The following is a 15235-nucleotide window of genomic DNA, read 5'->3' as shown; positions in this document are numbered from 1 at the left end:
AAGAAAAGAAAAGAAACAAACAATAAGATAGCCATAGGGTTAGAGGGTTACCTCTGTGACTGGGAAAGAATCCTTGAAGACCCTACTGAGTTTCTGAGTGTGTGGAGAACAGCAAGGACCTGCATGTTAAATTCCTAAACACCCAAAAGGCAGGCAAATAAAACCTCAGTAAGTGCATTGGTAATGAGAAAACTTGCAGAAGACACAGGAGAGAGGGACTATTACAGGAAGGAGCAAAATAACATGGTGGCTCTAGGATAATTAGGGTTACTAGATTTTTTGTTTCTTTTGTTGGATGATTTTGTTTTGTGTTTAAAAGGCTCTGAAAAGGTTGAAGCTACAGATAAAAGATAGTTCATGGAACTAAGGTGCCCAGAGGGGTGGGAGAAGATAGGACCCCAAGTGGTATGGAAGGATTCCTCTGAAGAGGGAAGATACACAGCTCTCACTGGTGTGTGAGTTCTCTCTCAGGTAAGAATAGAAGCAAATGTGAGGGAGTTTTGGATCAGAGTGGGGACAGTTGACAAGTAGCATCTTAATCTCATTTTCTCTGTGAAGTACACAGCAAGTCATCTCTTAGAGTGAACAGAAGTGAAGCTTGAGGAAAGGGCGGTGGCAGTTTAAAAAACCATTGGAGAAAACCAGCGAGGGGTCTGGGGACTGGGCCAGCCAAGGGAGGCGTGTGAGAGAAGGGTCACGGCGTGGCATTGGTGAAGCTGAGGAGCTGGTGTGAGCTCAGAGGAGCCAGTGGACAAGGGCTGGAATGTAACTATGATTGGACTGGAAGGGCTCAGCCCTGTGGGGTGAAGCTGGGGGTGTGAGCCACCACCCCTTGAGGACCCTAGATTTCCCTAGCTTTCTTTACTCCCTAGTAGTAACCTGGTTAGGACAGAGGTCATCTCTTTGCAGTGGTCTCAGAGTGGTCCATGCTGAGGGGAGTTGGAACCACCAAGACCACTGTGACCTGGAAGCCAGATGGTCAGAAAACACTGGGTGGATCTCACAGAAAGCCAGAGGATGAGGGCATGGGGATTATGAATCCAACCCCTTATTTAACAGCTGAGGAAACTGAGGCCCAGGAAGGTAAGGACAGCAGCAGAGGAGGGACTCAGAAGATCGATCACTCCTAACTCAGGATTATTTCCATGGCTCCCAGGTAGGGAGGGAGACAACGAAATGAATCTCCTCTTAGAGCCACTGGCCTTCTGAGGGACCAGCCGTGTTCCTGGGATATTGGGCAAGACATTTAATTACCACCTCCCTAACTCCCTCTCTTTTCCTGCATCTCAGGATGCTCAAGTGACAAATGTGGAGGAAGGCTCTCCTGAGGATGGGGACAGTGGTGAGGAAATGACCACTGATGTGGGGATGGCTTTTGTAGGCAAAGTGCCTGCTCACATTTGCCTTCACAAGAAGCTGAGGTTAGGACTTTCAAAACAAGATTATTGCTAGCAAAAAAAAAAAAAAAAAAGAACACAGATTTCAGCTCAGTGACTGCTGAGCAGCAACTCTGTCCCATTGCCTGGCACCTCTACACTAGATCTGTCTTAGGATTTTGGCAGCTGGCGCCTGGTACCTATGACACTTCCTGGGGGCCTGACCTTTGTTCTCCTATTTCATCACCATCTGCTTCCCAGGGTAAAATGTGGTGTCTACACCCAGAGCAGCAACCCCCAGTCTTGGCGGTGGACATCAGAGCCTTGAGAAGTGGCCACCATGGTGTTCTCCCTGTGAGGTGGCTGGATTTGGAGAGCACGGGAAAGACGTGAGCCCGGCACATTCCTCTGGCCTCCCTGCCCTGCATGGAAGAAGGACAGAACTGAGGTCTCAGCCATGCACTAATGAGCTCCGGCATCTGGCCCTGCTGACCTGGCTGGGAGGCTCAGCGCACCTCTACCCTCAGATCCTACCTTCTAGGCCCCTCCAGGGATATGGTGGGGCCCCTTTGCCCTCCAAATCCCAGCTCCTGGCTGTGCAACCCAAACGGGATGAGAGGAACAACTGATAAATGACACAGCCAGAGTCCTGTCTCCTCTGGGAGGCCACCTACCGCTACCATTCATAATTAATGTTAAAAGAATTTTACAAAGCCAGATTATCTTCAAACTAAAAAAATGCAGAGGGTCAGTGCTAGAGAAGATTGTGAAGGGATAAAGAGAAGCTGCCCTTGGCAGATGTGTGCCTTTGTGGGAAGATAACATTGCTGGATGCTGGGGCTGGGAGGTCCACCAGACTGTCCCCACAGAGGATGGGGCCCTGGTTCTATGACAGAGAATGAGGGGCTGCTGGTCTCAGAGGCTGCAGGCCAGGGCTGCAGAGTGAGGGACCTGAGCATGAGGTCTCAGAGGTGGCTCAGCTGTGCTGGGGAAAGCACAGGGTGGTTGGCATGGGAGCGGCCAGGAGCTGATCCTCACCACTCCTGGAACAGGCAATTTACCCGGATGCCCTTTGGTCCCCACCCCACAGCAAGGACCTGGTAAACCCCAGCAGGCAGTTTTGCAGGTAGTGTAGGCCCCCAGCATAGAAGAAGGAAAACGAAACAGAAAATGTTCACTGCAGGTGAGAGGAGGGGCTCTTGCTACATCCCCAGGGCCACGGAGGATGAGCATGCTCGTTGTTAAGCATTTCAGACTTTTCTCTCACTCCGCCTCTAAGAATCACCAAAGAGCAAAATCTGAGTAGAATTACGATGGAGCCTGGGTTTAAAGAGAAGTCAGGAAGGCAGAAGCTATGTCTGCCTATGCTCGACCCAGAGAGGAGAGCTTAGGTGCAAGTTCAGGGAACTGGACGGAAGAGATGCAAGGCCAGATCCCTGGCGTATCCCGAACTGGTCGACCTTGGCCAAGTCAGTTAAGATCTCCAGGCTTCAATCGCTTCATCTGCCACATGGAGTTTTAAAGTTCTGCCTGGTGAAAGTCACAGGAATGTCATGCCGGATGCCGATGGCCTGTGCTGCCCCCGTATGAATTTAAAAAAAAAATCAAAACATTGCTCTGAGCTGATACATCCCCATGGTGCCTGGAGTGGTGAATGCAAATGTTAAAGCCACCCTCTTCCTTCAGGAGAATGTAGTCCCGCACCAGGGCGCATAGTGGGGCAAGCAGAGCATAGTCTGCATTTCAGCTCCCACTAGTCCCTGGATGGGGTGGCCTTGTTCAGTGACCAAGCTGTACAACCACACACAGCAGCTCTGGGGTGGGGACTGAATGAGATAATGGCAATGAGTGTGATTTTAAATGTGGACAGGGCAGGTGTACAATGTTGTGTGCTTGGATTTTATTATCACATGTGATCAATATTCATTTCTCCCACACCCTGGCATCCACGCACTGTTTGAGGTGCACGGACAGAGCAATGGCAGTCAGCACCACAGAGCCTCCCCTGCAAGGAGAAAGGCAGGTGTGACAAGGTGGAAGATGAACACAACCGAGAAGACAGGTGCTTCCAGAAAATGGGTTTCTCCCAAGTGGTGAGGAGACAGAACCTAACTTAAGGAGAATGGAAGGTGGGGTGGTGCTGGGAAACCAGCCACACGGGCAGGGCCAACTGCAACCGATCTCTGGAGAACAGACCTGGGAGCATGGAGCCATCAGTGTGAGATTGCAGCAGTGGTCACCAACTCAGGGGCTACTCCCTTGGGAGAAAAATGCATTTCGAGCCACCTGAGTTTTAACTCTAACTCTAGAGTAAGAGCGGGAACTGGTTGCTGACTCAGCTGAAAAGAGCAAAGGTGGGGAGAAGCTCAGTGGCAAGAGGCCCCAGAGGCATGCAGGGGAGGACCAGCAGGGCTTCCTCTGGCTTCTTCGGTCAGGTGTAACCTGATCCTGGTGTAGCTCTGGCTTACACCAGGCCCCATGCCTTGCAGCTACCCTGCCATTCTCAAGGACAGAGCACATCAGAGGTGACAGAGGGTCCTCTGTGTGTTTGAAATCTGCTGGCCATGTTGCTTCCAAGTGTTCCCTTTCACTATGTTGGTCACATCCCCTGGGGATCAAGTAGCCTAAAGATGTGGTTCAGGAGGTGACAGGAGAGTGATCCTGGCATACAGAGCACACTCCTACCTGCACTGCTTGGGATATTCCATTTGGGGGTCCCTTCCCCTAGTATCCCCTTGGCATAGAAGAGAACAGGGCAGAGTCATCCCAACTCCATGGCCCTCTGTGCCCTCACCCCCTCCATGTGGAGCAGCAGCTGGCTCAGCAGCAGGGCCCAGGCCTTCACATTCACTCCCAGGATCTGAAATCAGAGCAGGGGAAGGGGAGCTATAAGGTCCTCGGCTGGCCTGAAGTCCTGTGGGTAGGAGCTGGGGATCTGGGCTGCTCTTCTCCTAGAGTGTGGCCCCAGAGCCATGGAGGAGAAGGGATCTAAAGGATGTGCCCTGCCCCCCAGGAATACTTGGTCTAAGATCCTCCTCACTGTCCTTTACTGCACAGACTCTCCACAGGGCACATTACCTTCCAGAAAACAGGTCAGTGAAAATCTTATCGGGACAGGACCCTAAGAAGGCTGGTGTCTTAGTGTCTGCGTTAATGAGTAGAAGTGAGAATTTTCACAGCGCTGTAAACACCAGTGTTGTGTGGGGCACAGCTCAGGGGGAGACGCTGAAATTTGAGTGTCTTATAAAAGCCAGAGGCTGGGCAGGAGAGGAAGGGGTCATAGCTGGTCTGGAAAGGCCAGGGAATGTGAAAACGGGCATGAGAAAGTGAGGCAGGTCTGCAAGGAGAGGAGGGAGGGGGTGGTCAGTAGAGGAAGCCTATATAAGGAAGAAATGGCTCTCCCCAACCATAGGGCCCAGCTCTGCTGACACAGTGGTGGGAGGGTCCGGACTGTGCTGACCCATCTCAGGGGGCTCTCAGGGCATCAGTGGCAGCAGGAGCCCCTGCAATGCCTGGTGGAGTCTGGCTGGGATGGTGGTCCTGAATGAGGGTCCTTTCTCTCAGCTGTCTGTGGAAGGTGAGGCATCCTTGGCTCAAACTGCAGGAATTAGAGTGGGTACCAGTGAGTCCAGACTGCAGCAGCTTCAGAAACCTGAGCCAGGGGAGAGAATCTGGCTCAGAGCTGGGTGGGTCCCCTCACACCCGGGGCTTGGAATAGCGCTGAAGGAGAGAAGATCTGCAGTATCAACGGAGCCAGGGCTATGGCTCAAAGGTAAGGGGTGGGGGGGGAGCAGGTGTGTGAGTAGAGATGGGAAACAGAGAACCTCACAGCTCTGTGCTCCCAGGCTCTTACCTTGTCTCACACCTGCTCACTGGCCCCTGGATGTTCCTGCCAGGAGGTTGACCACAGTGTTGCACACCAGGAACTCGACACCCCCACAGTGCTCTGGGGCCGCGGTGGGGGGAGATGGAGGCAACACAGAGTGAGGAAGAGATGAAACTGTGGACCAGGAGCCTCCTCCCCCTTCACAGTCATCTGCCAGGGCTTACCCCCTCCGAGATACTGCCATGTGGGTCCAGAAACACTGAGCAACATTTCCTGCCAGCATCATCGGGGCCTCATGCTTGATTATCTCACCCTAAGACCTACCCTGGGAGGAGACTGGACAGTGCCTAAGTCACAAGCCTGCACCTCACCTGAACTCTGAGCTTCCGGCCCTGCTGGGCTCACCCCTTCTTTCTCCCCTTTTACTTCCAAGCACAACCCTCTTCTCAGCGCTGCTCTGTTTCTGGGAGTCTTCACTCTTTAAACCCCTTATACCTGGAGTCTCTTCTCTGGAAAACATACCTGGTAGATTCCCACTCCCCTTCAAGACTCTTCAAAAATGACCTTTTCCTGGAGAGCCGCAGAGCAGTACCCATGATGGGCTATCCAACCTGACGTGTCCCCTGCTCCAGTCCACAGGGCTGCCTCTGCTATGGGCACCATCCCAGCTTCTCTCGTCCAAACTTTGGGTGTCTGTTCCCTGCGGGGAACTGCCAGGTGCAGGATTAAGGTTAAGAACATGGGCTCTGGAGTCAGGCAGACCTCAGTTCAAAATCACCCTTACCACTTAACCTCTCTAGGTCTGTTTCCCACCATAGAGCTGTTATGACAACATTGAGCACCTCACAGAGCAATGTGCTAGAGCATTACTGTATGTCTGGCACACAGTAGATAGCCAAGAGTATGTTTAAAAAGGAGTATTTTGACTTAGAGCCCTCTTACCCTGGGCTGGGTCTGTGTGTTCTCACCTCTGCCCCCTCACCGTGGCCACCTGCCACTCCAGATCCTTCCACATGGTGCATGGTGCCCATCACACTCAAACCCCCTCCCAGCACTGCCACTGTCATGCATTGCATGACTCCAGGGGTGCCCCTAGATCTATGGTGAATGGAGTCATGATGCTAATTCCCTGATTTAGGCCCCTATAGTTGCTGTATGTCATCCCCTTCCTGTTTTCAGCCAGGTCAGCTCAGAACAAAGCTTGCCTCTATTTCGTAAGACCTTACTAAAAGCCTCATGAAATAGCCAATGTCTTCTAACATCCTAGTATTTTTCTACCAAGTCTCCTAAAACTCCACCTTCGACATTTAGTCTGAGACAGCTAAGCTGCAGTAGGAAGAGTTCAACCAGCTACGTCACTATCACATAATAAGGAAAGAGGGCTTCTCACTCAGCCAATTTCACATTTTGGAGTCTTTACCCTTTTAAATCTTGATTTGACTCACAGGTCCTTCTTTCTGTCTTATTTTTAGAAATATGCAATAACTTGCAGTGCAATGAAATGTAGAATTTAATTGGGCTTTAAAATTTAAAACCTTTTTCAAGGCAACTAGACAATGATGAAATTTGTAGATAGATTGACTTATAATTGAAGTCCTGCATAAAATGTTAGATGGCAATAAGGGCTAGGAAGAAAAATGAAGTCAGGAAAATGACTATGGTAGAGGAGTGCAGTTCTATAAAAGGTGTCACTATGAAGGTGACATCTGAGTAAAGACCTGGATGAGGTAAGGTTGCAAACCAGGCAGGTATCTAGGGAGAGAGTACTCCAGGAGAGAGAACAGGAAGTGCAATTGTCCTAATGCTGAAGCAAACCTGGCCCATTCAGGCAACAGCACAGAGGACAATGTGGCTGAAGTGAGGTGAGCAAGGGGACACCGGCAGGACACAGATAATTAAGTTTCCTTATTGGAGGGCATTCAGGCTATTTCCAATGTTTGATTTTGTAAATAATTTTGCACTCAATATTTTCTAAATTGAAACATTTACTATTGGCTCTTATAAGTGGACATCCTGGATTAAATGAAGTTCTTGATCCATAATGCCAAATTGCTTTTCTGAAAAGTTGTAGAGTTTCCACTTCAACCAAAAATGGATGAATGTATTCATCTCAACCCTTATCACCACTGTAAGTATTGTCCCTTTATAATCTTTGTCATCTTGCCCAGGCCGGTGTGACTCAGTTGGAGCATCATCCCATACACCAAAAGGTGGCAGGCTCTATTCCCAGTCAGGGCACATACCCAGGTTCTAGGGTCAGGGTGCGTGTGGGGATTGATGTTTCTCTCTCTGTCTCTCTCTCTTCCCCTTTTATCTATCTAAAATCAAGAAATAATAAATAAATAAATAAATAAATAAATAAATAAATAAATAAATAAATCTTTGTCATCTTGAAAGGCAAAAAAGGTCAGGCATCGTTGTTTTTATTTATAGTTCCTTGATAATTAAGTTAAACTTTTCCATATGTTTATTGGCCACTTAGATTTCCTTGTTATGTATTGTTTTTCATAAATTTTGCCCATCTATCTACTTAGGCATTCGTATTTTTCTTACCATTTTGTACAATCTCTTTGTTGGAACTGCCATAACAAAGTACCATAGATTGGGTAGCTTTTATTTATTTATTTATTTATTTATTTATTTATTTATAATTTATCTTTACTGTTGAGAGTATTACAGGTGTCCCATTTTTCTTCCCAATTGACCCCCTCCACTTTGCTCCCACCCCCTCCCCAGGCCTTCACCCCATTATTGACGGTGTCCATGGGTTATGCATACATGCATATAACTTCTTTGGTTAATCTCTTCCCACCCTCCACCCCCCTTCCTATTTCCTCTGAAATATGATCATCTGTTGCCTGTGTTAATGACTCTGGATCTATTTAGTTCGTCAGATTCTTTTGTTCATTAGCTTCTTCTTAAAGATGACCCTTCAACTTTTCCTGTAGTGCTGGTCTGGTGGTGATGAACTCCTTTAGCTTTTTCTTATCTACAAAGCTCTTTATCTGACCTTCAGTTCTAAATGATAGCTTTGCTGGGTAGAGCAATCTTGGTTGTAGTTCCATGTTTTTCATCACTTTGAATATTTCTTGTCACTCCCTTCTGGACTGCAAGGTTTCTGTTGAGAAATCAGCTGACAGTTTTATGGGTGCTCCCTTGTAGGTAACTAACTGCTTTTCTCTTTCTGCTTTTGAGATTCTCTCTTTGGCATTTTAATTATGATGTGTCTTGGTGTGGGCCTCTTTGGGTTCCTCTTGTTTGGGACCCTCTGTGCTTCCTGGACTTGTAAGTCTATTTCTTTCTCCAGGTAGGGGAAGTTTTCTGTAATTACTTTTTCAAATAGGTTTTCAGTTTCTTGGTCTCTTTCTTCCCCATCTGGCACCCCAATAATATGAATGTTGGGCCTCTTGAAGTTGTCTCAGAGGCTCCTTATATTATCTTCGTATTTCTGGATTCTTTTTTCTTTTTGCTCTTTCTGATTGGGTGCTTTTTGTTTCCTCATGTTCCAAATTGCTGATTTGATTCTCAGTGTCCTCTACTCTACTGTTGACTCCCTGTAAATTATTCTTCATTTAATCCATGTAGCCTTCATTTCAAATTGGTACTTTATTATGTTATCGATTTTCTCAGTTATTTCCCTAATAGTATGCTTAAACATCCTTATAAACAAAATTCTGAACTCAGTGTCTGTTAGCTTGCTTGGATCTATTTCATTTAGTTCCTCTTCTAGAGATTTCTTCTGTTGTTTCCTTTGTAACATGTTTCTTTGCCTCCACATTTTGGCTGCTTCCAGGTGTTTGTTTCTATGTATTAGGTAGAGCTGCTATGTCTTCTGGAATTTGTAGGGTGGCTTTGTGTAGTAGGTGTCCTGTAAGGTCCAGTGGCTCAGCCTCCCCAGTCACCTGAGCTGGGCCTTCTAGGTGCTCCCCTGTGTGGGCTGTGCACTGTCCTGTTGTAGTTGAGCCTTGGTTGCTGTTGGCGTCACTGAGAGGAATTGACTCCCTAGCCAATTGGCTGTGAGAACCAGCTGCAACTACAGCCAGAGAGCTGCTGTGCTGGGAGACACCCCTATGGAGCAGGATTTACTTCAGTGGGGCTTTGGTGTTCACCAAGTGCGCCCCTTGAGTGTCACTCTTGGATGTGGTAGGGTTGTAATCCAGCGTGGTCAAGTCTGACCACCAGGTGCCTCCCGGGAGATGAAAAGTCAGCCTCTGCCAGTGCCTTGCCCAGGGCTACCCAGCATGAGCTACACAGCAAACCATAGTTGGCTGCTACTTGTGCTGGGCTTGGAGGTGTCCAGGAGAAGCCAAGCTATGAGCCAATGCAGGCGGCCGCTAGTGCCAGGCTTGGGGCCACTTATCAAGCTGTATGGGGCACACTGCTGCTTATTTGAGGGATTTTAGGAAAGTCCTAAGCATAAGGCTCTAGAGGCCACTTGCATAGAAAAGCCCCTGGAAATGGCCTGGATGAGCTTGCAGTAAGGAGGGGCAGGGCCAAAGGTGTGAGTCAGGTGCTGGCGATTCAAACATGGCGCCTGCCTGCCAGCTCTGTGGGGGAGGGCTCGCCAAAGGAGCAATGGCCTCTACCAGCTCTTCTGCCTGGGAGAAAGCTGCCCCTCCACCTCTCACCCCAACCTCAGGCAGGTTAGTTCCTCCCCGAGTGTCCCAGGTCCTTTCAGGCTGCTGCCCGGCGCTGGGGCTCAGAGGGAGCGCCTCTGAGTAAGTCCGTGCTCCGGCCCTTTAAGGGGAGAGCCTGGGGCTCCCACAGCCCCCACGATGCTCAGCCACAGTCTCCGCTGGTTTTACAACCCAAAGTTTTGGGACGTCTCTTCCCCGCCCTGGAGCCCTGGGCTGGGGGCCTGCTGTGGGGCTGGGACCCCTCGCTCCTCCAGGAAACCCCCACCGCCGAGATTCCCTCCTGGGTTTAAATGGCAGCACCGGGTGTGGGCCGGAGGCTGAGTCTCCAAGATTCAGCCCCGACCCGCCCGCGTCTCCGCCCCTCCTACTGGCCTCGATGCTCCTTCAGTTCCCTGGTTGTAGGGCTTCTGTTCAGCCAGATTTCAGGAGGCTCTGAGTGATGGTGGTTCTGTATTTAGTTGTAATTTTGATGTGGTTGCGGGAGGCGGCGGGTAAAGCTGTTTCCTAACCCGCCATCTTGATATGTCTCCGATTGGGTAGCTTTTAAACAACAGAAATTTATTTCTCACATTTCTGGAGGCTGCAAGCCTGAGACTAGGGTGCCAGCATGGTCAAGTTCTGGTGAAAATTCTCTTTGGGGTTACAGGCTGCTGACTTCTCACTGCATCCTCACAGGGTGGAAAGACCAGCTAGCTTTCTGGTCTCTCTTAGGGGCACTAATCCCATCATGGGGCTCCACCTTCATGACCCAATTTCCTCCCAAAGGCCCATCTCTAAATACCCATCACATTGGGGATTCAATTTCAACGTATGAATTTGGGGAGAACACAAACTTTTAGTCCATAACACTTATTAAATCTCATGTGTCATTTTTGCTGGATTTTCCCAAATAATATGCAGAAGCAACTCAGAGTTATTAGTATGCAGCTTGCTATTGCTGTTCCATCACCATGGTAGGAGCCTCTAGCCAAGTACTGTGGCCTGTAAGTATTCAGGCTCTTAGGATAAGAATTAGACTCTACATTTTGTCTCTCCATGCAAGTGCCCTGGCTGTCACTCTCCTTTCTACTACACTCTGTTCTCTGTTCCATATTTTACAGCAGTATTCCTCATTATAATTTGACTTTTTCCACAGTGAGGGTTTTGTTTCTATGGTGATGCAAGAGAAAGTCTGTGCAGAGGTATTGCAGCTGGAAACTTTCACTTAACTTTGAGAGATTAAAAAAGCTGATTGAGGTAAAAGGGTCAGTAGAGATTCTGAAAGTGCCAGGCAAAGGTAAAAACTTTGTGGGAAAGTTAAGTCAGTAGGAAAGCATAACAAACTCCTTTCTTGTCATTGTAATTATTTCCCATAAGCATGAAACTTTCACACCCCTCTACCACCAACTTTGCATATTCAATGATATTTTTCATGGATTGCCTTAGACATTTGGTCTGAGACCACTTTTTAGACAACTTTTTAAAACCATTTTGTAAAAGAAAAAGAGAGTATTATGTGACAGCTACAGAATAATAAAAGAATACTGGAGAGCTTTCTCTTCATAAATGAGAATTTAAACATTTTTTCATGTGAAAGGTAAACAAGTAATAATAAAAAGTTCAGCAGCATAATTAATAAAAATGGTTTTACAGCAAAGTCTAATAGCCTCTCCTTTTTGTTTATCCCTGCATATAATAAATCAGTGTTTAAGTATAATTTAAAAATATTGTGACCCATAAAAATAAAAAATGAACAGGTGTCAAAATTTTATCCAATTCATTAGTTAATGAGAGAACCAATAAGATGTTATGACCAATTCAAAGAACATTTGAAAAGCTAGGTATTTATAGCAAATGTTAGAATAAGATTTGGGGGTTAGACAAAAAATTAGTTAATGTCCAATAAGACAATAAACCACAACCTTGGGACTATTTCTTCCAGTAGAATTATTTGCATTTCTGACAGACAAAAATTTATACATTAATCTTTGCTCAGAGATGATAGAAAGTCAAACCCAATACTGCACTGAAAATATCCTGCCAGCTCTTCTGCCTACTTCTGAGTTTCAAGTGATTTTTCTGGCATAGAGTGAATACAGTTTTGTAAGGGAGCAAGGAGTACAAGGGGATCTGGAAATGCTGGAGCCAAAAAGTCAGAAAATAGCCCTGGGAGCCCACAAACTCTTCTTCTTGACTCAAGAACACAGGTGACTCTGCCAGCAGCTTCCCAAACCAGGAGTGAGCCAGTACTTACAGAACTGTCCCACTTGGCCTCCCTGCCTGCCCCTATCTCCAAAGGGAGCAGAGGATTATAGGAAGTTACAGGGAGAAGCCATCAGACGAGCCTCCTTCCTTTTCCAGACACTGGAAAAAATAATTGAATGAAACATCTGCTCCAGGCAAGGAGCCCACAGCCAACTGCAGAATCCCAAATACAAAGCAGCATGAAAAGGACCTCTCCTGGCTGCACAGGCTCTTGGAGATCTATAGGGTCAGATGTGGTAGATCAATTGCTCTGGCTTAACTCTGCCACTGGAGGTATTGAAGAAACAAATGAGAATAATTGAAAACTCAAGGACCTCAAGAAGGTGGGAAGAGAAACCCAGTTAGAGCAAAGCTGAGAGCCACCTCCGACTATGGTGAAATGGGGAAGGACACCTTTCACTGATGGGAGAGAGTAAGGAAAAGAAAGAACCCTTCACAGACAGGTTCATAAGGTAGTGGAAGGGACAAGAAGTTGGAGTTCCTAGATCATTGTTCCTGCCTCCTGTAGGAAGATGGAGGGTGAGGTGATGAGGAACTGGGTTTGAGAAGGTTGATGTTATAGGCTAAACTGTGTCCACTCCCTCAAATTTATATGGTGAAGGTCTAACCCCTAGTACCTCAGAATGCAAGTCTTTAAAGGAGTAATTAAGGTTAAATTATGTCATTTCGGTGAGTCCTAATCCATTATGATTGGTGTCCTTTTAAGAAGAGGAGTTCGAACACAGACATGCACAGAGGAAAGACCATATGAAGGCAGAGGGAGTCCCTGCTGGGCATGGCTTAGCAGTTGAGTCTTAATCTAGGATTCAAGAGATCGGGGTTCGATTCCCAGTCAGGGCACATGCCCTGGTTGTGGGCTTAATCCCCAATAGGGGACGTGCAGAAGGCAGCCGATCAATGACTCATCACTGATGTTTCTATCTCTCTCTCCCTCTCCCTTCCTCCCTCTGAAGTCATTAAAGATATCTTAAAAAAAAAAAAAAAAAAGACAGAGGGAGGAGGCAGTCATCTTCAAGCCAAGGAAAGAGGCCTTGGAAGAAATCAGCCCTACTGACATCTTGCTCTCAGGCTTCTAACCTCCAGAACTGTAAATAAATAAATATCTGTTGTTTAAGCCACTTAGTCTGTGGTACTTTGTTATGGCAGCCCTAGTGCACTGGTATAATTGGTGAAGGTTTAAGTACATGTTGAAGGGAAAGGAGACAGTCCCAAATAGGAACAGGTGACATTTAAAGTCAAAATTGTATTGGAAGCCATAATTTCTCCAGTTTTGCACAACAACTGAACTATACTAAAAACAAATCAACAACAACAACAAAAACACACCTGGACTGATTTAGCACAAGGGTTCTCCCAAAGGAGTACAATGGAAAAACTGTGAGAAAAACTGAAGGCACTTATAAGAAAAAGATTTAAGTGATATATTGTGCAATCTAGACTATACAAAGGAGGAAAGAAAGGGGAAGGGATTGCTATATTAGAACAAAGTGGAAGGCTCAGGAAATAAGGATTCTATATAATATTGAAAAACTGATGTAATAGGAAACAGAACAGAAAGAGGTAGAAAAATAGGAATCTGTTGCCAGAGAGTAGAGTATGTACATTTAATATTTCAAGATGAGAGAGATTTGGATGATGACAAGGCTAAGCTATCACTGTATTTGAGAGTGGCTGACATGACGTTGAGCTGAATGTCACTAGAACTGAAGATGTCAAAGAATTTGAAGGTTAAATATTGACTTAAGTAAACAATGTAATCACCCAGATTGAGGGTAGGACTTGGAGAAAATAGGAATCTTGTGAGCCAGCTGTCCATGAATGAAGGGAATAGAAGCAAGCCTGTCATTCAGCAAACACTTATGGAGCACTTACCCAAGATCCAGATTCTAGGGACATAGCAAAAATTAAGATTTTTGATCATTTTTTAAATGATCCCTGTTATCTTGATGGTCCTCCACTGGAGGTGTTCACACTCTGGTGAGGAAATGAAGGATGCTGACAAGGAGGGGTTGAAGACTGAAAGCACGAATCTGTGAGTAGATATTTATACATAATAGCAAAGGAGGACTGGGTTGGAAGTGGAATGGGGAAACTGGGAGAATGTGGTCTCCTGAATCCACAAGAATACAAGCTCCATCATGGCACCTAGACATCATATACCTGTCATTTACCACTCACTCTATTCTCAGTGCTATATAGGAAATGCCAGACACTTAATAGAAATGCAAAATATTTGTTAAATGATGAATGAATGAATGAGTGAATGAATGATGTCAGAGAAAGAAAAATCTCCAATTCAGAACTGAAAGTGTTTCATCTATTTGTGATACTCCCTAAAATGACTTCTATTCTATTGATGAGCCTATTACAAGATCTCTTCAGTATGAAACATGAACAGGAGAATCATTGAGCCAAAATGAAAGGTGGCAGTTAATCCATTCAACAAATATTTATTGAACACCTCTTATATGGGAAGTGCTCATGGCTATGAACAGACTGACAAGGTGTCTGGTCTTATAAAACCAACATTGGAATGAATATATAATAAACAAGCAAACACTCAAGACAAAAATGATAAGTTCAGAGTTAACGGTGTTGTGGGGGAAAAAAGATAATGTCATAGAAAGTAATTGGGGTGGGAGCAACATTACTTAGGGTGGTCAAGGGAAGTATTTCAGAGGAGGTTCTATTTGATCTTAGACCTGAAAAACAAATGAACAAAAAACTAACAAAAAGAAACAGGTGTGGTAAAGAGACTGTTCCAAGCAAAGGGAAAAACATATGAAAAGATGCTGTTCAAGGTCTAAAAGAAGGCCAATGTGACTGGAGCTTGGTGAATGAAGGGGAATGTGGTAGGAGGTGAAATCAGAGAGGAAAGCAGAGACCACACTATGGAAGACTTGAGAGATGAAAGAATTCAGTCTGGACCATTGTGGCAGAGATTTGTAGATTTACAAAAATCTATTTTCCTTTTCTTCCTGGGCACACAGTATATATTTCCCAACCCTCCTTAAAGTTAGATCTGGCCTAAAACTTCTAGAAATAAAAAATACAGTATCTTAAAGGTAAATATTTATAGCAAGTTAGGCACTGAAAAAGGAAAGATCAGTAAACTTGAAGACATAGCAACAGAAGCTACAAAAATGAAGCAC

The sequence above is a fragment of the Miniopterus natalensis genome, chromosome 1 (genome assembly GCF_054644295.1).
Source record: "Miniopterus natalensis isolate mMinNat1 chromosome 1, mMinNat1.hap1, whole genome shotgun sequence".
In the NCBI taxonomy this organism is placed as follows: Eukaryota; Metazoa; Chordata; class Mammalia; order Chiroptera; family Miniopteridae; genus Miniopterus; species Miniopterus natalensis.
This window is presented reverse-complemented; position numbering follows the sequence as displayed.